At 46.6% G+C, this 21,088-nt stretch overlaps 1 protein-coding gene across 14 annotated transcripts in view; it reads right to left on the bottom strand.

Moving 5' to 3' along the window:
• thrab (thyroid hormone receptor alpha b) overlaps positions 1 to 21,088 on the bottom strand; it is a 108,220-nt gene that overhangs the window by 66,409 nt on the left and 20,723 nt on the right. For 3 of the 14 annotated variants that reach the window (XM_061809370.1, XM_061809371.1, XM_061809373.1), the window contains exons 5-6: positions 18,258 to 18,331; positions 17,756 to 18,173 (exon numbers count right to left, since the gene is read on the bottom strand). The exons of the other annotated variants lie outside the window; for them this stretch is intronic. The gene's annotated coding sequence lies outside the window, so the exon portion shown is untranslated. The remainder of the gene's footprint in view (positions 1 to 17,755; positions 18,174 to 18,257; positions 18,332 to 21,088) is intronic. 14 annotated transcript variants of the gene reach the window in all.

The raw sequence follows: 21,088 nt of genomic DNA, 5'->3' as shown, positions 1-21,088 counted from the left end.
TTACGAGCCATGGCGCGCAGACTTCTTCAACTCGGAGACAAAATACTTTTCACTGATCTGCGAACAAAAGGGCTGCTTGTGAACGGGACCGATGCGTGGTGCAGATCTCGTGTGCATTCACCTGGTTTCTATCAGCACCACTTTAATAGACCTCCTGCATCAAGTAATGGAGAACATGTTACGACTGCAATTGGATCATGACATATTTGGCCTTATGAAAGCAAATTTCAGAAAAGGGAGCACGTCGACAGTGGAAGAAAGGAAAAATACATGAAAGCAAAGTTATTGGTTGTGTAGCGCAAAGGCCAAAAGGCACAAACAAATGTGTTTGTGGTGCAATTTGGAATCTATAAGATGTTTTCCGTGATCATCATAATTATTATAATGGCGCTGTATTAGTCAGCATGTTCCGACGTGCTCTCTCCGAGAGGATGTGCAATCAAGTGAACCGTGTTTACCCACAGCTGTTAGCGTCTGAGTGACGTGGCCTAAACCCAATGAACTGTCACGCACTTTGGGGGATTTCTACCGTTAGTTTCCATGATTGGCCAACCGCTGTCCAATTCAAAATGTGAGATCACCTGGAAATGATATGGTCATGTTGCAGATGAAACAGAAAATCCAACTCAAAAATGAGCTCGCTTCTTCCAGGTTTAAAGCATAAACGAGACACAGCCGGCAAAGCGATCGTTCTCAATTGACTGTGGCCATCCGTGTCATCCTTGGCAATCGTGCCATATTTTATTGGTTCAGAGAAAAAAACAGTACAGAATATTTTATGCAGAGCCTCAAAACTGATATTTAAGAGGATATTTGCGCCACTAATCTGTGCAACAGAAAAGTCAATTCATCAGCAATTATCTGAATTTCCACCACATGCAACTTTAAATCAACTCACATGCTAAAATGTAAATTACTGCTGGCGCCCAGTTTACCTCTCGTGACCAGCGCATTCTGAATGCGGAAAAGGGTGTGCAGCGGGGTTCTCAAACGAAAGGTTACTATTAGTGCGGCCCTCGAGTTTTATATGAGTCACTTTTACAGTGCTGTGTAAAACACTGACAAACATAGCCATCACGATGGGGTATCTGTTACAGCAGCATTGGCGCAGAGTTTTATTAGTAGTTCTGCACACTACTTGTTTACACCAGCATCCTTGTTTATCTTCGGAGTTTGAGGTTTTTTTTTTTTTTTTTTTTAATGTATTTCCGACATTCTAACATGGAGCTGCCTCAGCCAGACCCCAGACCAGCCCAAGGTAAGTTGAGTTTGAGACCCGTGGTCTAGAGCTTCAGGTGTTGGTGCAGCAGACTGCAACTTATTATATTAGCCTCCGCAAGCGGTGGCACCTGATTGACACTTGGTAATGAGTGACAGGAACTATCCGATGACATTGTCGGTCTATCCGTTATTGTCTGGTTTATTGTCATAGAGCCAGAGCGGCTGGCAGATAAGACACATCGCAAGTACGTAATCCTTGCCAAGAGGCGAACTCAAACGACGTTAGCGCACGACGCTTGTGCTCTGCCTGTTCCACATAAAATTTGCAAACTAGCAGGGCCTTGCCAGGTGAATTTCAACACAGCGCAGGGGAAACAGTAACATGTAACCGCTAGCGAAACGTGCAGACCTTGGAATTTTTGCAAGTCGATGTATTTTTTATCAGCACTAATGGTTGTTAGAGAACCAATTAAAATTTAGAACTTGGTACCCGTAGGGGAATCTGCCAGCGGCACAGCAGGAAGGTAGTTAATAGTTCATGCTGGCTAAATATTAGGAGCCTGGGCCCGATAACTAATAACATTGTTAACATGAAAAAAACTGCAACTTCCTTCCATGGAGGAGGATTATTAGTGCAGGTGAACTTTTAGGTTATTATTTAGTGTCCATGCTCAATTAGTGCTGGCTGCTTGCATAGGGATTCATCCCACTTGGGAGCGAGCTGCCATTTAGAAATCAAATGAGCCCAGAAATGGGCTAACTGCAACAAGACAACTCAGGCGTCTTACATTAGCATTAGTATCAGATGACTTATCATGCCTTGAAAAGACATTATAATGCATCGCCTCGACATCATAGTTTGCGACTATGACGCAAGAACGGTCTCGAAATCATCGTGAGGATTTACGAGGCGCAAATTAAACAGACACTACAGTGTGGTCAGAGACGAAGGGAAAACACTCGAGAGTTGCTAACACAGCGGAGATGTGTGACAGCGAAGCGATCGGACATGGAACGACTCAGAACAGGATGAAGCAGATTCTCCATCGAGGCCAAGTTCAAAGGCAAATTAAAATGGAAATTCCCATAAAGAAATCACCCCCCCCCCCATCCTTTGGATAACAAAAACAAAGAGGAACAGGTTTTCAATTTCTTTACCCACAACCAACAGGCCTTTTTGGGCTTTCACTCATGCAGCATTTTGTTGCGTTCAAGGTACTCAGTGCGCTTTAATACGGTCACCTCTTTCACCTACTGATGACACAGCAGCGGGAGAAAGAACAGCGAGAAAGAGAGAGAGAAAGAGAACTAAGGAATACTTTAAACTGCGGTTCACTGTAAAGTGAACATACTGTAATTAACAAACTAACCTCACCCAAAATGAGACCATTCATGGCAGACAAAAAGGTTGAGGACTGTTACTTTATGTAAAACCTCTCCTCCAAGTGGGGACAACGACGTTGCACGTCTTGCATCACAAGCGACAACACATAGAAACCGCTTGGGTTTCTTTTCTGTGAAAACCACTTCCGGTCCGTCAATGAAGGCGCAGGGATTGCCAAACCGTATCGGACCTCTGTGGCTCGGGATTGTAAATGTTGCGGTTTACGGCCGCTGCGCGACAGGACATAGATACTGATGTTATTGCCGGTTGAATGTCAGCTCCCGGCATGCCTTGGTTCTCTGCACGGTACCGCTAAAGGCTTATTACTCGCGTGATTATTGATGAGTAGCAAGCACTCAGTCAAATGTCAACGTCACAAAAGGGGGGAAAAAAAATGCCTGCACTATTTTCAAATGAACATTTCAGCTTCCCCACCAAATAATATATATGTCGTGACATTATCCAAGCTGCTTATGCTCACAGGGGTTGCAGGAAAGCTGTAGCCTATCCCAGCTAGCATTGGGAAAAAGGCAGGGCAGTTATCGACACCATCGCTGAGCGGGAACTGACCCCAAGCTTCCATGCACGGAAGGCAGGCGTGTGTACCACTACGTGGAAAAAAAACAGCATTTTTATCGACAAGTCTCAGGTCTGTGATCTCATAACATGCAGACTCTACATCCATCCATCCATCCATCCATTTTCCAACTCTATCCTCTCAAGGGTCACAGGAGTGCCAGAGTCTATCCCAGCTAACTTATGGCAAAAGACTGAGTTTATTTTGTTTGTAGCTAGGTCGTTTTCCTTCATGTAATGGTGAACAATGCACAAATCTTTCATCACAACAATGGAAGGAAAGAATGCTTGTCCAAATTGGGTTTGTTCCGCTTCGGCGAGGGGGAGGCGGCTACAGCATGTGGAGATTCCAGTGTGTACTGTCCCGATACAACGATCCACTGATTTAGGATTCAAATCATTGATAAGCAATCAATTTTTTCTTTTTTAACGGTAATCTGGGGAATCGTGTTGTGCAAGTTGAACCCGATCAACCGCTCGTGACTCTCCGGCGATTGTACGTGCAACGCTGGGAACCTGACATTGCGTGGCAAAGTATATGCACACAGGTCCCACACGCGTGAAAAACTTGCTTGTCCACATACTCAGACGTGAGAGTGTTGACGGAGGAGAGAGACGAACTACAGAAGGCCAAACGCAGCATCCATATGGTCGTTTAGGCCAAACCGTGTGAGACCTCGTCAAGTGTACCTGTAGAATTTTCCAATTATCCTTAATCAGTCCGAAAAAGATTACATCTACATGGCAGAACAATGAGATTATCTTCCACTATATGGCAGATGCATCCGGCTGTTGTCATTTATGCAACGCAGACCAGCAAAGAAGTGCAGTACAATTCTCCCGCACTCACAACTTGCTGGCGAAGAGAAACTGCTTCTTTTTTTTTTTAAGCTCCGTAGTAAGATGTGACTTTGTTAAACAATATAGCATCATACTTTGAAACCCCGTGATGATTACATCATTGGGGAAACTCGCTGTTAGGGCACATGATTTCAGATTTTAGCACAAGTTTTACAGTGTATTACACTCTTTTCATATTGTTTGAATTACATCTTTGTGCAATTAAACACATAGCCAATTGTTAACCTCCCATGTCCATCTTATAGACCACTTTTAAAGTTGTGCAAACGATCTTTGTGAGATGAATGTACATTTGTGCAATTTTTCATTCCCATGTCCACCGTTTACAGGTTTCAGTTTACAGTCCTTATGTTGACAGTGTTCCCAATTTTAAAAAATTTTGAATTTGTGTTTGCTTCTTTCTTCTAATCTGACGAATATAGATGGGATTTTTTTTTTTTTTTACCTCCATTGTCAGTATCGCTATACCAGACTATCTTAAACTCCTCCCCTCTGTTCAACGTAGCTGCTTGGCACCGAGATGCCACCAGATGGCACCGAAGTAAGATTTTTACGTTTGACATGGCTTTGTCAGGAGCACAAAATAATGTGAATTCTCCAGCAAATAACAGAGGTTGAGTTGGTTGAAAAACAAAGGACCAAATTTGCAAAGGTCAGAACGCTTATATCAGACATCGTCATGCTATGCTCAACACGTAGAAATGAGGCCACATTCAAAGCGGAATCATTTGCCATTTATGTATCTTAAGCGTGCAGATCAGTCTACTTTCCTTTATCCTGCAAACAAGACGCCAATTAACTTGTGTCGCTCACCTCGCTACACCGTCTGGTCCCACCTCTCCCTCCCCGTGGGACCTCTCAGAAGAAGGTTCTGGAATCATGAGAGACGCCGCTCGATTGTTTGACCCGGCGTTTTGATGCACGGCAGAGGGAAGGGGGGGGGGGCTTAGCGGCGGCGGATACTGATAGTGACGGGAGTTAGCCAAATCCCAGCAGGGAACGCCGTCATGCAGGAAATCCACTGGCAAGCTCGGGGATGATAGGGGCGGCGGTCTCGGCGGCGGCACATGGTTTTCTAGACTATGCAAAAGAGATGCTCCATTTTCTCCGCGACCAGCTTAGCACTAAAAGGCTCAACAGGCTAATCCTTTAGCCAAATGAAGTGTCTAACCTAAGCCTTAGGCAGCCCACAGGAATCGCGGGGGTTTAATAGTCGTGCACACCTCACACCTGTTCGGCAAAGACGCAGACGGATTCCTCAAAAATCTCTGTGACCAGCACAGACGCGTTAAGCTACGCTCATCGATCATCAGGTGCAGTTGTCAAAATATAACATAAAAGTATAACACACTATAAGTCATGGTGAGTTCAAGTAAACTTCTATACCGCTAGGAACCCACAAAGGCCTTTGCGAGCGCAAAAACAGTCCCCGAACGTCGCATTCAGCCGACCCGGAGTCTGCTGCGGTGAAGCAGCCCTCAGATGACATATGACAGGCAGCCTGTCACATGAGACATCCTACATACTTCTGCAGCTTTGATCAGATACCCAGAAAAATCTACTGAACTCTCACTGAGACACAAAACAACTCCTGTTCAGACTGAACATCGGATGAAAACTGGGAAGCCATGTGAATCACAAAAAAAAAAAAAAATCACCAGTGGAACAGATTCAACGTGATTGGTTCAAAATATTAATTAGTGTCAAGGAAGTATGTGAAAGTGGCATCTCGGCTGACTAAGCTCTTTGTCTGTCAAGGAGTGGCTAGATTTTGTTCAGGTTGTTGAGTGGAGATAATGAGATTCTTTCACAATACTCAAGAGTAAAACTTTTAGAGGTACAGAGGCATTTGTGACATGGCCAGAAATCCCACACGCACTGCAGCACGCCGACAACTCAACCTGACAGCACTCGAGACGTGGCATCAATGCAACATTGTGACCATCTGCTCAGCTCAAACGAAAGAGACGGGCTTCAAACGGCGTCTGCGGAGGGCACGACGGAAACACCGAGCGTTACAGGCGCCGCCGCGGAAACAAACGTCGCACACGGCGTGACGGCCGAGCTTGCGTGATTCCAAACGTCGATTTGACAGCACAAAAAGCAGAACTGAAGTTTAAAGGTGAGCTGTTGTTGACCGTGGTGACACCAATAATGCTGCATACGGGGCAGGTTCTCACGCAATCGGTCGGAAGAACCAAAGTACACCAATTCAATGAGTTCTCCGAGTTATAGAACACATCCAGCCTACGACCAAATCACTGCCATTATATTAAACTACAACAATACTTAATTGTATCCAACTGAATGGAAAAACTTTTTTACTTTCGGAATGTAGCATATTTCGGTCTACCTTTTTACTGATAGACCCAGTAGATTGAATTCAGAGATCTGTAAGCTTGAAGAGAAACTACTGAAAACATGTAAAGACTGAGAACTCTTAAGCACTCAATGTAGAGATGAATTATGCACTGAATTATGTTTAATTTTTCCTGAATATTTTGGCACCCAGTGACCCATTCCGACGTCCCGCATAACACCTTGAGCACCTTTGTTATTATCAGTAGTTATCTACCAAACAACTTCCGACTTGCAATTAGCTAGCTAGCTATGCCATCACAGCTCTTCCCTTCGAATAGTCTGCCAGAGTGGCCGCATCAGAGGGCCTCGTTGTTGTCTGTGAGTTTGCACGCGTCACACAAAGAAAGGCAGAAGTGTGAAGAAGGCAGGGGGGGAAAATGGTCATATATGATTTGGGCATTGTCACTTAAGAGTGCCTCATTGCCAGCTGCAAGTGTCAGACAAAGCTAACCAGTATGTACAAAAGGGTCTTCGTGTTGGCTTGACTGCATGAGAGCACCTTGTTGTTGCAGCACGGGAAAGACCCACAACAACCCGGTGGAATATATTCCAGCCGCCACAGACATTAAACAGCCATATTTTCATGGCTCACACACGTGGTGGTTTTTCCAGGTCAGAAAATGTGGACTTGGTTGACAGTTGAGCAGGGCTTGGTTTCGGCTGCCTTTCGCAGAGACGCCCGCAGCGTTCAGAGAGCAGAGACAACTTTTTGATTTTGAAGCCTTGTTTTCTATACTTGGCATTTTTTGCAATTATTCAAATTTGGCAGGTGTGTCGAATTTAAGACCTTTGTTTTTTACTTTACAGGGACTTCAAATAAAAGTTGAATCGGAACTTCTACTTTGAACAGACTTTTTTTTTTTAAACCACATAAGTGTAACTTCTATTTGAAAGCGTATTTTTACCTCCTCAGTTCAAATGCTAGTTAACCGCACGCGGCGGCCGCTAGCTCGCCGAGCGCCAGCGCGCGTGCAACCCCGTCACTCCGTGCTCACGACGCAGCTCCAAAACCGCACGTGTCAAAACCTGCGAGACGCCTTGCAGCGTCCCTCCCGCCTTTTCATTTGCTGGGTTTACGCTGCAGAGAGGGCGCGTTACTCGATTTCTTTAATTTTGTTTGACAGCTGCTGCGAAAGATCTTTAAAAAGCAGCCTTTGAGGGAATTTGAGGGCAAAAAAAAAAAAAAACACAACTGTGTGGCAAGACCACTTCACTTGAAAGGTATCAAATTCCGAGCACTTCCCGCTTTGCCTTGACAGAAGATCGCACCCGAGTCAAGCGGCAACGCACCACGTGGACGAGCGGGGATTGGGTGAGCAATAAATGGATTAATTAGGCAACTAGACAGGTCAAGACAGCAAACGACGAAGGACTTGTTAATGCTTGGCGGTTGCTATTTTTACAGGTTATGAGTGCTGATGCCCTGCTCAATAAACAGCTCCAAGCATATCGAGTGTGGCTCTCTTTTGTTTTTTTGTTTTTTTTTCCACTTGACTCTCTATATTCCTTTGCATCATGTCCACTTTAAATGTTACGTATCGCAGCCTTTTGGGAACTGACATTGAGAAAGCTTTTTTTTTTTTTTAAACACAAGGGGGCGGACGGGAGGCTAACAAAGTCCCCAGAGCGCTTGCGTGGTCGTCATGTGAACACTAATCAGCGGATTGGCAGAAGTGTCGGCGTGTCTGCGTATCGTTTCAATGGCTATTAATAAACGGGCGCGTTCATTAGTGCACTGAAGCCCAACACTTTCATATGCGATAAAAGCATCCGGATTTACATTTCAGACCCTCTCGGAGAACCTGGGAGAGAAAAGCTGGTTTGAGCACAGCAATAATCCAGCGCGAGTTGCTCTTCCTTCTCTCGCAGCAATCGGCTTGTTTGCATAGCTGAAAAGCTCAGCGCTCGCATGTGGACCCGCTCGCCGGCCGGCTGGCTGGCTGGCGGGGCCGCTGTCACCGAGCCAGTGCAGAGATTGATCAGCTGGGCCGCGTCCAAGACGAGGCCCTTCCTCGGTGGGCTCGCCAAGAATAACAAACTCTGGCCACACCTCGCCTTTTCAGCGCCGGCCCGCGTGGGCTGGATGCTCGCCGCCGCGATTGTCCCGACGCTCGCCACGGAGAACGCAACGGGCACCTCTCGCACAGCTGACACACTTTCTGGTCTCCTGCTTTCTCACTCGCAGGCCGCGGCTGCATATGGACGCACAGAATCATTTATTTCTATTTTCTTCAGGCAGTCTAAAATTTAAAAATGAAAGTCGCTTGATGATTCTAGGTTTCTTAAGAAGAAAAAAAAGGGAGGGTGGCACAGGACTGAATTACATTTTAATATTTGGTTTTTTGGTGTAGCACAGTGACCACGCGGTTTGCACGTCCGCCTCAAAGTTTGAAATCATGCGTTTGCAGCTCATCCTGTGCCGGGTCGTGGCAAAGTGCCTACGTGAACCACCAGGCTTTTAAGAGCGATAAGGGCTGGAAATGTGATTTGGACTTCGACAAATTGATTTAGAATTTAACTGACATGGAGTCTCCATCTTAACGGACAAGCGCTTTAAGGAACGGATGGATGGTTTCTTTGTTTATGGCTGTCCTGTGATTGGCTCCAGATGAGGATAAGCTGTATAGAATCTGGATGGGTGGATTTGATTCGCTGTGTTTATACGACCCGTCGTTTTTCTTAATGAGTGTCAGTAAAGATGACATTAGCTCGCCGGCCACCCCAATCCGACCGTGAGGCATCATATCGTTAGCTGACTCGCATGACTCCCCAAATCCTTTTGAACTTACTGTCACACCAAAAGTAAAATATAAAAGTCATTTCTAAAAAATTCTGTTATTTATTCATGCCTATGTAGATTCTTAGTCATCTCGGTAAGGGTAAGGGCAACCTGACTCTTCTTGTTTGTTGAATTTTTTTTTTTCTTTCCAAAAACATTCAAAAATGTCTTAGACACTTATGCTTTTGTAAAGTATAAATGGGTCCCATTTCTTTGGCAATATTCAGCGCGACTGAATTCAAGATGGCCTTGTGAAATTAATGGGGGGGGAATCCAAATGACTGCACTCACATCTGATTCTCTGCTGGAATTTAAGTCGCTTTAAAAAAAGTCACTAGAGGGGTCGTTTAAGTGACTAAATATAGCGGTAAAGTCGCTAATTTGGCAAGACTGATTGTGTTTTTGCAAAGTAGCTCAACTCCGTTCGTAGCATGGGGGGGGTGCCAGTGGGATTCGTGCTGGCGTACATTTGTCGCATGTTCTCTTCATGTTCGTCATTATGCATGATAGGAGCCGATTAATTAATCATCCTGGCTGGCGCTCATTACACAATCAGCTGGCACACATAATGCGGGCTTCGTTATTGAGATCTGCATATGAAATGTATTCCTCACATGACAGAGTTCATTTTACGTTGCCAGCCACGAGCGCTAACTTACATTTCAAACCTGTTCTCTTCTGCTGACTGACTTCATTCCACACAACCGCAACATTTAGCATAATTCAACGCAAATATTTGGCGGAAAAAAGCAGACACCAAAATAGTTTGCTAACAGAGCTAGAACAGAACAGGTTTCTTCAAATTGTTCTGCTTATTTGGCTAAATGGATCCCATGTGGAACATCTGCGGCGCAAAAAGTTGTTTTATTTGACCGATGATCTGGAACTGTTTTGAATGACACCACCAAAAAAATGAAAAATGATCAACATCCCAGCAACTCGCGAGTACAATAGCCTGCTATGAGCTTTTACTACACCTGGACTCTCTATCTTTAAAAACCAAAGACCAAGTCCGAAACCTTGGATTGATTCCGACCTGACTTTCAACAATCAATCACAAAAACTGCCTTCTACCATCTGAAGAACATTTCTAGAGTGAAGTCTTGTATGAATCAAGCAGACCAGGAAAAGCTCATTCATTCTTTTATCTCAAGTATACTTGACTATTGTAATGGTCTTCTGACTGTACTCCCAAAAAAAAAAAAAAAAAAAAAAAAAGTATTAAACAGCTGCAGCTCGCGTTCTGACCAAAACAAAGCGGTCAGAGCATAAAACGCCAATCCTAAAGTCCTTGCACTGGCTTCCAGTCAGCTTTAGAAGAGATTTTAAAGTTCCGCTACTGGTCTATAAATCACTAAATGATTTAGGTCCTGAAAACATGAAAGAAATGCTTATGGAATACGAACCCAGTAGAGCTCTGAGATCAGGGCAAATAGTGGAGCGCAGAGTCCGAAGCAAACATGGTGAAGCAGCATTTAGCTATTATGCTGCACACAAATGGAAGAAGTTGCCAAGAGAGGTGAGGTCAGCCCCAAGTGTCAATGTTTTTAAATCCAGATTGAAAACTCTTCTTTTTTAATCATGCTTTTTAAAATATATACACTTTTTGATCATATTACTTGCACTGCATGCGGTTTTGTCTTTTTTTGTAATATTGTGTTTGCCATTTTTATTGTTTTTGTGCCGCTTTAAATGTTTTATCTGTTTTCAAATGCCTTTAATCATGTAAAGCACATTGAGTTACCTCGTGTATGAAATGCACTATACAAATAAATTTGCTTTGCTTTAGACTATCCTGATGAACTCGAATGAATCTTTTAAATCTTTCCTAACTCCAGAGGTATGGCCACATGGCGAAGGAAAGCCGAGCAAACGGAAAGGATCGTCAGAGCTTGGGGGTCGCCTGTGGTCGACTCATTTAATCACCCCCTGCACCAAGTAAAGAATGTGCCTGCCCACAACACACCAGCATGTGTATATTTATACATGTACAGTCCAAACAGGCGAGGCAGTTGCATGCAAAACAAAGCACAAGCGAGGACATCAAGTCGCATTTTGCTCCAATTGAGCGTTCCGCATATAGCGGACAACCAACGCCGGGTCGGCCACGACGCGTCCGATCGCTACAGACGGCCTTCTACCCGCCCCCGTGTGACGTCGGTTGTTTTTCGTTCGCTCTGTTTTGTCAGTCACCGCACTGGCAAAAGTTGGGAAAATGAAGCCTTGGGCAAATTAGCGGTTGAAAAGTTCTTGTGCGAGATTAGCATGCAATGTCAAAGGAAACTCAAAGCAAATTGCTACAAGAAAACTGGATACTTACAAAAAGCTAACACGAGCAAAATTTTGCATTTGCTATCTGCTAAAGAATCAACCTTGTCCTCGGTTCGTGAACACGCCTGTTTTTGCACTATTTGGTTGTTTATGAACCGCAGCTCAGTTTGCGTGAAGTCACAGGATACATTCAACAACACTCAGTCGCAGAGCGCCGCGAGCGGGTGATCCAGCAACTTGAATCCTCCTTAGAGAGTCATTTTTTTTTTTTTCATCAAATACCCCATTACTCACGGAAACCTCTATTTATTTGGGGATTTTCGCTATTCGCAGTCAGGTTCGGCCCTTATCCCCCCCGGTGAATAAGAGGGTTCCGCTGTAATTCTATTTCTATTCATTTTTAAATGGGAAACTTGTTGCGATTCACGGACGAGAACTCTGAAAAAAAATGAAGCTTGTGAGCCGAGCTCCTACTCGGTTCGCAGCCATGTTAGCGTAAATGTTACAATTTGGCGGGAACGCACTTCAAACAACAGAAATTGAAAAAAAAAAAAAAAAAAAATCAACTAATTGCCCAGTCCTACAAACTTACTTAATGCGGTCGCCCTTGTGAGTCATCACTGAGACAAGGACGGGCATGTCGGTGGTGAAAAGAGGTGCGAAAGCATCTGTCAGGTACGCTAGTGTGGTTGTGTAATGAAAGTGGGGGGGAGGTAGCCGAACCGTTGGGGAAAAAAAGACGACCACATGAGGGAGTAAAGTCCGACATCGGCGAGGGTGCAGCGTCACAGTGATCAGGTTTCACACCGCGCGCAGGGGGGAAACATTAGCCGCGCCGTCCGCAGTCAACAACGCCGCTATATGAAGGCGTGTGCACGTTTAATTAAGCGTTCAGTTTGCACAGCACCTTGGCAGTGTCGTGACGACAACAAATATGAGCGGCTGCCAGATTGGCAGAACTCTCCGCTCTGGTGGCGCGTCAGCGGCGAGCTCGGCATCAGGTCAGCAACGCCGAGCATACCCGGGGGACGCTAGCAGGTGGAGATGAAAGATGGCGCCGCTATCTGCTTGGCGTACGTCGCATGTTAATTATTTTCAAAATGACCCACATTTCTCCAAAGTGCAACTTAAGGCTGTAAAAGGCTTAATTAGCAAAGGAAATGTTTTTGTGCGACCGTGGTGCCGCGCACAAAATCAGGATTTAATTATCGCTATCCCCCTCCCACGCCCCTCTCTGGGTGTGGGGGGGTGGAAGGGGTGGGGGGGGGGGGCGTCAGTAAGGCAAGTCGTATTATTTGGATTATTTGCTTGTTTCACACATGGATCTTCGCAAATTCCCCTTTCAGCAGACAATGAGGCGTGACGCGTGGAATTAACGTGTTTTGCTTTTCTTACTCACGGATGATTGGGGGAAAAGCAATCTGCATTATTACCTTGCTTATCTGTCCTTATGGCTGCGCATAATTGTGCCGGCAACAAATTATTTTAGCCATAAAAGGAGTCGCCCGTTCAAAAGAGGGGCCCTGCAGACAACATTTTTATGCTGTTCAATCATAGTAATCACAGTCGCTTCTCACTGGTTTTGCGTCAATGAGCTGAAAGATTGATGAGCTGACGCCGACGGAACCTTGCGGCAAGTACTTTGGTCCTAGTGTACAGTAGATATCCAGTAGCCTACCGGTTTAAAGATGCGAAATTAAAGAGGGTTTCCGTCAAGAATCTGGGCTGTGACGTGCAAACGTAAGCTTTACCTTGTCTGTACTCCACAAACTTGTATCCTTATCTGCTGGTTTTAGCATTTCTAAGATCTGTGAACAGCATATTTATGGATTTAGTATTCTCTTTCCAAAGCAAGAATAATAGAAACTCTAATTCAAGCCATCTCTAAGGATCTTTGGACACCCCGGCACAATAATTGGTGGAAAGTGAACGGCGTGAGGTTTTCTGAGGTTGGAGCTTCAAAGCACAGTAAACACTCGTTCCCATCTCTTTGTAACGTTAAAAAAATATGACTAACATAATTCTGCAAAATGGACATCCCCACACACACTTTTTTTTTTTTTTTTTTACTCCGGTAAAGTGTAGGATCTTAATTGTCGCTGTCAGCCGTAGTCAAAAGATAATTGAAGGCTGAAGTGGTCCACTTCACGCCCCCAAGGGTCTGCACTTTAAATGATTGTTCAAATCAGGGAAAAAGCCTCTGTGGGCCTAAAGGAGGCTCCAGAAAAGGTCATCTATGACATCACAGACTGAAAATATAAAGACCCATCATGCACATATATAATTTCAGCATATTATTGCCAACGGGTTACCCACATGCAACCATTAATTCCACTGTCATTACCGAAGGCCTCAGGATGGGTGGAGGGCGAGGACTCGGCAGAGCCTCAAATTGTTGTTCCCACTTGAAAATCTGCCCACATGAAGGGAATTCCTCGCTTTGCCACGACGCCAAGTGTTTATTACGTGACAAATTTACGACCCTGGGAACCGCTCGAGCGGATGTCCACGCCGGCTCCAGGTCCTCGCCGATAGCGCAGGTCCGCCCGCGACGGCAGCGCACCTGAGCGCACCGAGCGGCCGTTTTGCTGGAGCGTGCCCGCCAGCTGAGAAGCAGCGAAAAAACATCAGCGCGTCAACCCGACAACAAAAGAACGAGCGGGTATCTTCCACGCCAGCACAACGCCGCGACTGATAACCTCTTGTCTCGCACTCCATGACGGCGTGCTTATCAGCCGGCGTCCCCCCGAACGCAACCGCAGCAGCTCCACGCCGCAGGTCGACCTCATTTTCCACCACAATCAAGGACAAACACAGTAGAGAGCTTAACGACGTGGAACTTTCTTTTTTATGGTGCCAATAGTTACCTTACCCTAAGGTATCCCGCAAATAATAGCTGCTTCAACGCAAAATGGCGGACTCCCTGTGTCTTTTTGGTAAAGGCGTGTGGATGGGTCGACTCAGGACAAACATCCTTCCTAATTTTTATGTTGCTAAACTGAACTGGATCAAGAGGTTCGATTTTCCAAAAAACGAGTGGGTCACCCGGATATGACCAATACAGGAACTGCGACGTGGCAGACCTCCCGTGCCTTTTCAGGCCTGGCTTCTTCAGTCTTTTTTGGTGGTTGTATTGTTGCTAAGTGAAAGCAGCTGCGGGGGCTGAAGTTTGATAGACTTGCGGTTGGATACGGCTCATCGAGAGGATGCGGCAAACGATGGAATCGGTCAGTTAACTTGATCAGGCTGTGGACGTCAACATGGCGCACGCAAATGTAGCATGCTAGCAAACATATGGTCGCCTGCACTCAGAAGGGGCAAACGTACTCAACACTCTACTGAAAATACAGATAAAAGGAAGAAATAAAAGTACTGATTTAACTCTTGCACATGAGAATTAAAAGTACAAAAGTAAAAATGTTTTACTGTCAATTGTATTGAATGCCGCCCACCCAAAACCTTTTTTAATGAACATACATTGCTCGTATTGCAGGTCTGAGGACCGGGGTTCAAATCCCAGCCCTGCCTGTGTGGAGTTTGTATGTTCCCGCCCACATCCCCAAAACATGTACTAATTGGAAACTCTAAATTGCCACGAGGTGGGATTGCGAGTGCGACTGTTGTCTGTGTCCACGTGCCCTGCGATTGGCTGGCAACAGTCCAGGGTGTGCCCCGCCTCCTGCCCAATGATAGCTGGGATCGGGTCCAGCACTTCCACGACCCTTGTGAGGATAAGCGGCTCAGAAAATGGATGGGCGGATGCTCGTATTGTGAAGAAAAATCCCGTTATCTTTTTTTTTTACAAGGTCATCATCCGTGAAGATTGTTTAAAAAAAAAATTATTGCCTTGATACCTTCTTTGAAATGCTGCAAATGAGCGTGAAAAACTGTCCAAGGAATATTAATACAAGTACATTTACACCCACCCGAAAAGTCCACTATACTCCCCACGACTGCCTGAAGTTGCCTGGCGGATGTTAGTCCAGATGCGGCCGGCGCACACCCGTGATGATCAGATGACATTTCTCTCTTGGCCTCATTCGCCCGCAATAAATGGATTCTATGAAGTCGCCCACGGGCCAGCGAGCATATGGGTGCCATAATCCAATTAGGCGGGAGGGGGGCAAACATCCGCACAAATTGACACAAGCGATGCGGGAAAGCGCTCGGGGCCTGCCTGGCTGCCTCCTACGGGCACAGCGGCACTCAAGTCAGGTCACAGTGTTTACAAACAAGCCAGTTCAGAAGTCGCGTGCGGGATCTGTTGAAATGCAAACTTGCGGACGCCAGGCAATAAATATGCAGGGGTTCAATTTATGTTATTTTACATTTCTTCACTTCATCGTTCTTGTGACAATTTGGACTAAGACCATCGGGATTCATAACTACTGCTTTGTTATTGCATGTAAAAGAGACCCCAAAAAAATGCAAGTTTGAAGTTAAGTTTGAAGCAATTGTCAACTCATTAATGGGGGGTCGGAGGGCTCAAACCAGGCTGATGTGAACCACTACACTGCAAATGATCTATGAACAAGGACTGCGGCAGCTGTGTGAACCACTGAATCATAAATTGCCCTTTATTATAAGTAAGTAGCTTAAACTATCCATCCAAACCCACGTAGGCACGGGGAGAACATGCAAACTCCACACAGGGGGAGCCGGGATTGAACCCGGGTCCTCAGAACTGTGAGGCCAACGATTTACCACCTGACCCACCATGCCGCCCAGCTCAAAACATGCGTTGGGAATTTCATTGCATCTCAACGTGCAATTTCAGTGAAATTTATTTCCTTCCTTACATATACAGATAACGGACATACAGTTGCAAGTTTCACAACCCACGTGAGATTAAAAAGGGAGATAGATGAACTGCTACGCTGCCAATGGTCCACTAGTGAGGCTATTCGGGTCAAAAATATGGCATTTGTGCAAATTCCTTCAGCGAAATGTCATCCTATGTGCTAACAAACTGATTTCTAATTCAAGTGAAACGTGCAGAAAGCCAAAATAAGGTCAACTGTGGCAGCTAAAGTATGTGTACCGCTGCACTCCCAAAAGGATCATCAAGAATGTAGTGTGAATTTTGTGACATCTCAGCATGTCCTTGAAGTAAATGTTTGTTTTACTTTGACTTCTACAAACTGATGTATAATTCAACTGACACGCATTTGGAATGTCACGCGTGCCAAGCGCATCTCGCTGATGCACTAATGACAAAAAACAAAAAAGATGGCAGCTAAAGTGCCGACTCTGACAGGTGGGAAGAGTCGGGATGCCGTCTCCCGCTTTTCCCAGGGTGCCCCCGTTGCCTCTCCTCGAACCCCCCGACACGCGTTACAAGGACGACCGGAGCCAGAAGTCAAGGTTATATAAGAGATCGGTCAATGTTTCGGAACGCTGGAGCTACCGCTGTTGCCCTGGCGAAGGGGACGAAGGAGGAAGAAAGAGAAGGGAGAAAAGAAAAAAAAAACACAGAGGGAATGGCAAAAAAAAAAAAAAAAAAAGAGAGGCCCTGCTGGGGTGCTGGCTGCTGGGAAAGCGCAAGCAAGGTCAGGCGGGGCCCCAGAAGGAGGCCCAGGCGAGAGGAGAGAGGATGCGGGTCAGGTCACGCGGGGTCTCGCGACGTACTGACGGCAAACCGGCAACAGAAGTTGTCGGGTTAATCAACAACTTATCGGAAAAACGTGTTAAGATCGTGGCAAATGATTGACTGTCGGCTGTTGAACATTTGGAGCCTTTGCGCACATGCTGAAAAATTTAGACGTGGTCCGCCTGTCGGCAACATGCAACTATTTGGTCTCCACATGAGCTCCGAAAAGGGGTGTGTGGCGTTGGCGCATGCGCACCCCGAGGCACACGGCGCTGTTTTTCCCCGACGTGCTCGGTGGGGGTCCGTAGTATAGTTGACCACGGCGGAGGAATGTCCCAGACCCGGCCGGCAGATGAGCCGCTAATGCGGACGGGGGTGGCGGATCAAGATGGATCAAGTGAGCGCTAAACGTCACGCGGTCCCCGAGCATCCTGACGTGCGACTTCGATGGCGGGCGAGCCCCTCACCCCTTCACAGAAAAGCACAACAAAGTGTAACATTTCCTCACAGGGTTCGGGGGGGGGGGCCACATCGGTGCTACGTCACGCCAAAGTGATCCTTATCTATCTGCGTGGACGCAAACGCGTCAATCGTGTGCGCACGCACACGTGAGGCTGCAGGAAAACGCCATTAGGAGCATAAGAAGGGGGGGGGGTCCACTCATCTGTCAAAGCGCTTGCTCACGCGCACACACGAGCACGCTGCCACTCACCGCGCGTTGCTTGGACGCCGGCCGGGGGGAGGTGCTGCTGCTGCTGGGGGGGGGGGCGCTCCTCCGCTCCCTCCGGCGGACGCTGTGCGTTCTCGCGGGGCTCCTGCGTGCCTCGCCTCCGCCACGTCCGAGTGTCGGCGTAGACCCGCCCGCCCCCCAGCTCGGCACTGTGCGATCCGCGTCCAGGCGGCTTGCGAAGGGGGGGAGGGAGAAGGAGGAAGAAGGGGGGGAACGGCGAGCTACTGTACTTAGCTGCTTTTCCGGCTTCTCGGCAGCTTCGCTCGCTGGCTTGCCTGCGACGCCAGTGAGGGGCACGGAGAGGCACAGACAGCTTCGTGCTGGCGCTGGATGGCTCCGCCCTCCTGCACTTGCATGCCGGCATCCAGGACAAATAGCGCCCTCTGCAGGAGCCTTGGGACTTGATGGTCCCATGCCATCAAAAGACAATGTTTGTTTCCACAGTTTCATCCATCCATCAATTTTCTTAGGGTCTTATCCTCACAAGTGTTGCGGAGAGCGCTGTAGCCTATCCCAGCTGTCAACGGGCAGGAAGCGAGGTACACCCTGAACTGGTTGCTAGCCAAACACAGGACACAACAACAAACAGGCGCACTCACAATCCCACCAAGGGGTAATTTAGAGTGTCCAATTAATGTTGCATATTTTTTGGAATGTAGGAGGAAGAAGACCCATGCAGGCACGGGGAGAACATGCAAACTCCACACCAGCAGGTCCAGTGTTGAACCCGGGACCTCAGAACTGTACTGAACTGCAGCCCAACGCTTTACCAGCTGAGCCATCATGCTGCCCAGTTTTACCCATATATGTCAAAATGAGTTTGACATCTTTGCGGTTTGAAAGAAACCATGTTGATCGGTTTCAGGCGTCGTCGTGACTTAGTTACAGGAATAATTATTCAAGTAGGCATCCAGTCGACTCAATTTTGGAAAACGGCTGAGCAATACTAGCGTGAACAGTCTACCGAGCATATACAGCTAGAACACACAAGCTAGCCCTACTGCAGCGGTTACCAAACCTTTTGGCACGCGCCCCCTTCTTGGAGATGAAAATCCACCCCCCAAAGCTTGAAATTTGCCAGCGTGGGGGGCTCGCTGGGAGACTGAAACCTCCCACATACACACTTGCAAACATTATTCCTCGGGAATCAACAAAAACATCAACAACAGCTGGCCATAATGGAATATTTAAAAGTTTTCCTGATAGTCGATTTTTGCCCGCAATCATAACGGCTCACCCTCTAGCCCCTCAGTTTCTCCGCATAGCCTGATTCCCTCCTACTTAAAAACACAGCGGTCGACATCTGTAGCATACTACCAATCAGAGCTGTGACCCATATTCTAATTATGAACAGCAATCAAATCAGAGCAAAGTAACGACGCGTATATGGAGCATTAAAGGAAAATTCAGTCGTCTCATCTTTCAAGCATTTCTGTCCAGGTACACCAATCTGCCCATCACATAGCACAGACGACAACTGACTCACAATCATTGTTATTGTTCATCCTTGGTGTCGTTTTAATTATTTCTGGAGAGATCGCAAAATTCATTGGCGCAACTGACGGTAGCTCAGCGATTCGCAAACTGCCATGAGATCAGACGAGCTCCGATGATCTGCGTTTACACAGGCGGCCGTAGCCTGCGGCCTGCGCTCAGCGTGACCCCGCCGTGAGGTTCGATAATGTGGCAGATGCGCGGCAGGGGGCCTGCTGGTAATTGGTCACCTCGCCGGCGGGGGTTTTTGCGTTCGCTTCTAAATCGGACACAATGGCGAGAGAAAAGTAGACGACGCGCCGGCGTCCGCGTCTCGAGCGGTGGCCTTGTCCGTTTTGGAATCAAACGCGCGTCTCGGGTACAAAGACGTCTTGTTGCTTGCGTGGATGATTCCCCCAGCGGGCTCTGCGGTAAAACAGTGTGATTCGACGCGGGCAGCAGTGAAACAATTGTGTATTTCAACTTTGCAAGCTTGAGAGAGCAGAAGTCTTCTCGCTGCGCGTTTGGATCCCGCCGCGCGGTGCGAATGTGGTCGCTAGGGGACGCTTCCGACGGAAAAGGACATCTGGCCCGGAGGACGCTCGGATGAGTCTGCCAGATGGAAAATAACCACGCTGTGTAAATCTTGGTAGGGTGCGGACAAATATGGACACGAGGTTTAGCTCCGCAGTCGGGTCGTTTGCGGCGCAGCTGTCGGCGAAAGCATTCGATGTGCGTGGATTTTGCCGGAAGACTTCCTTTGCTTTTAAATGCCTTTTGCTCTCGAAGTACATGGTTAAGCCTACTTCATTATTTCCCATGTATTGTTTCTTCCATGGATTTGTTACGCTGGGTAGTGTGTAATTTCTGGAAAGAATCCACACACTGATAATGTGAAACAATTAAAAATAGCGCGTGCATCTGAAAATGCTGCATTGCTGTGTTATGACAAATCATTTGCAACCAGCTTGGCGGCACTTTCAAATTCCAAACGAGATTTGTTGCAAGTCATCCCTGCCAGATTGTGATTTCTCGCACTGTTTACGTTTCACTTTGTGGACGCCTGGTTGGAAGTCTCCGTTCTCGTTAAGTGTTCATTTGTTTCCGTTGTGGTCGTTAAAAATAGTTTCTGGAACGTGTGCATAATTCAAAACGTGCGCTTGCTCCTCTGTGAAGCACAAAGAAATGTTCTGTACAAAGGAGGTTAAGCGCTTTTGTGTCTCGAACGTCGGACTGTGTGTGACACGATCAGTTTTTGGGAGCGCTTTATGAAGAACATGTTTCACGCACCAGACGTTGAATAACGGAGGCGTGAGATGTGCCTCCATTTGCGACGTTCAACCCCGCCCTCCACCCAATTTGTAGATGACTGACGATCAATCAGCGGGCATCTCAGTCATTCATTGATCCTCATCTTGACTCCCGGGGGCCGCTTTTTAGATGGATGACACATTTGCTCTCACTTCAAAATTAATAGTTATGTTGTGTCCCAGGGACTTTGTAAACTAAAGTGACAAAGCCACACGTAAGCTATGATTATTCGTCCAAAGAAGACTATTCTGTCATTATTAAGTCATCCAATATGAATACTTGGAATTCACACTGAAAATCTCAATAAAACATCCCTGTACGGTGTTTACATGAATAGCTCAAAGTCATTGGCATTTAGCGTCAGCATTATGTTGTTCATAAGTTTTTACTCTTCCCTACCGTGATTTTATTTTTTTTTTATGGTGGGTCACTTTGAAACCACCTCTCTGGAAAAACTAGTTTGTATTAAAATGAATTTTGAGAATTTCCTCTTGAACACGTCTCGGCATGTCGCCGGCCTGCCGCGAACGC

This window comes from Syngnathoides biaculeatus, chromosome 22 (assembly GCF_019802595.1).
Source record: "Syngnathoides biaculeatus isolate LvHL_M chromosome 22, ASM1980259v1, whole genome shotgun sequence".
Lineage (NCBI taxonomy): Eukaryota > Metazoa > Chordata > Actinopteri > Syngnathiformes > Syngnathidae > Syngnathoides > Syngnathoides biaculeatus.
The sequence above is the reverse complement of the archived record's forward strand: the minus strand, read 5'-3'. Positions and strand labels throughout refer to the sequence as shown.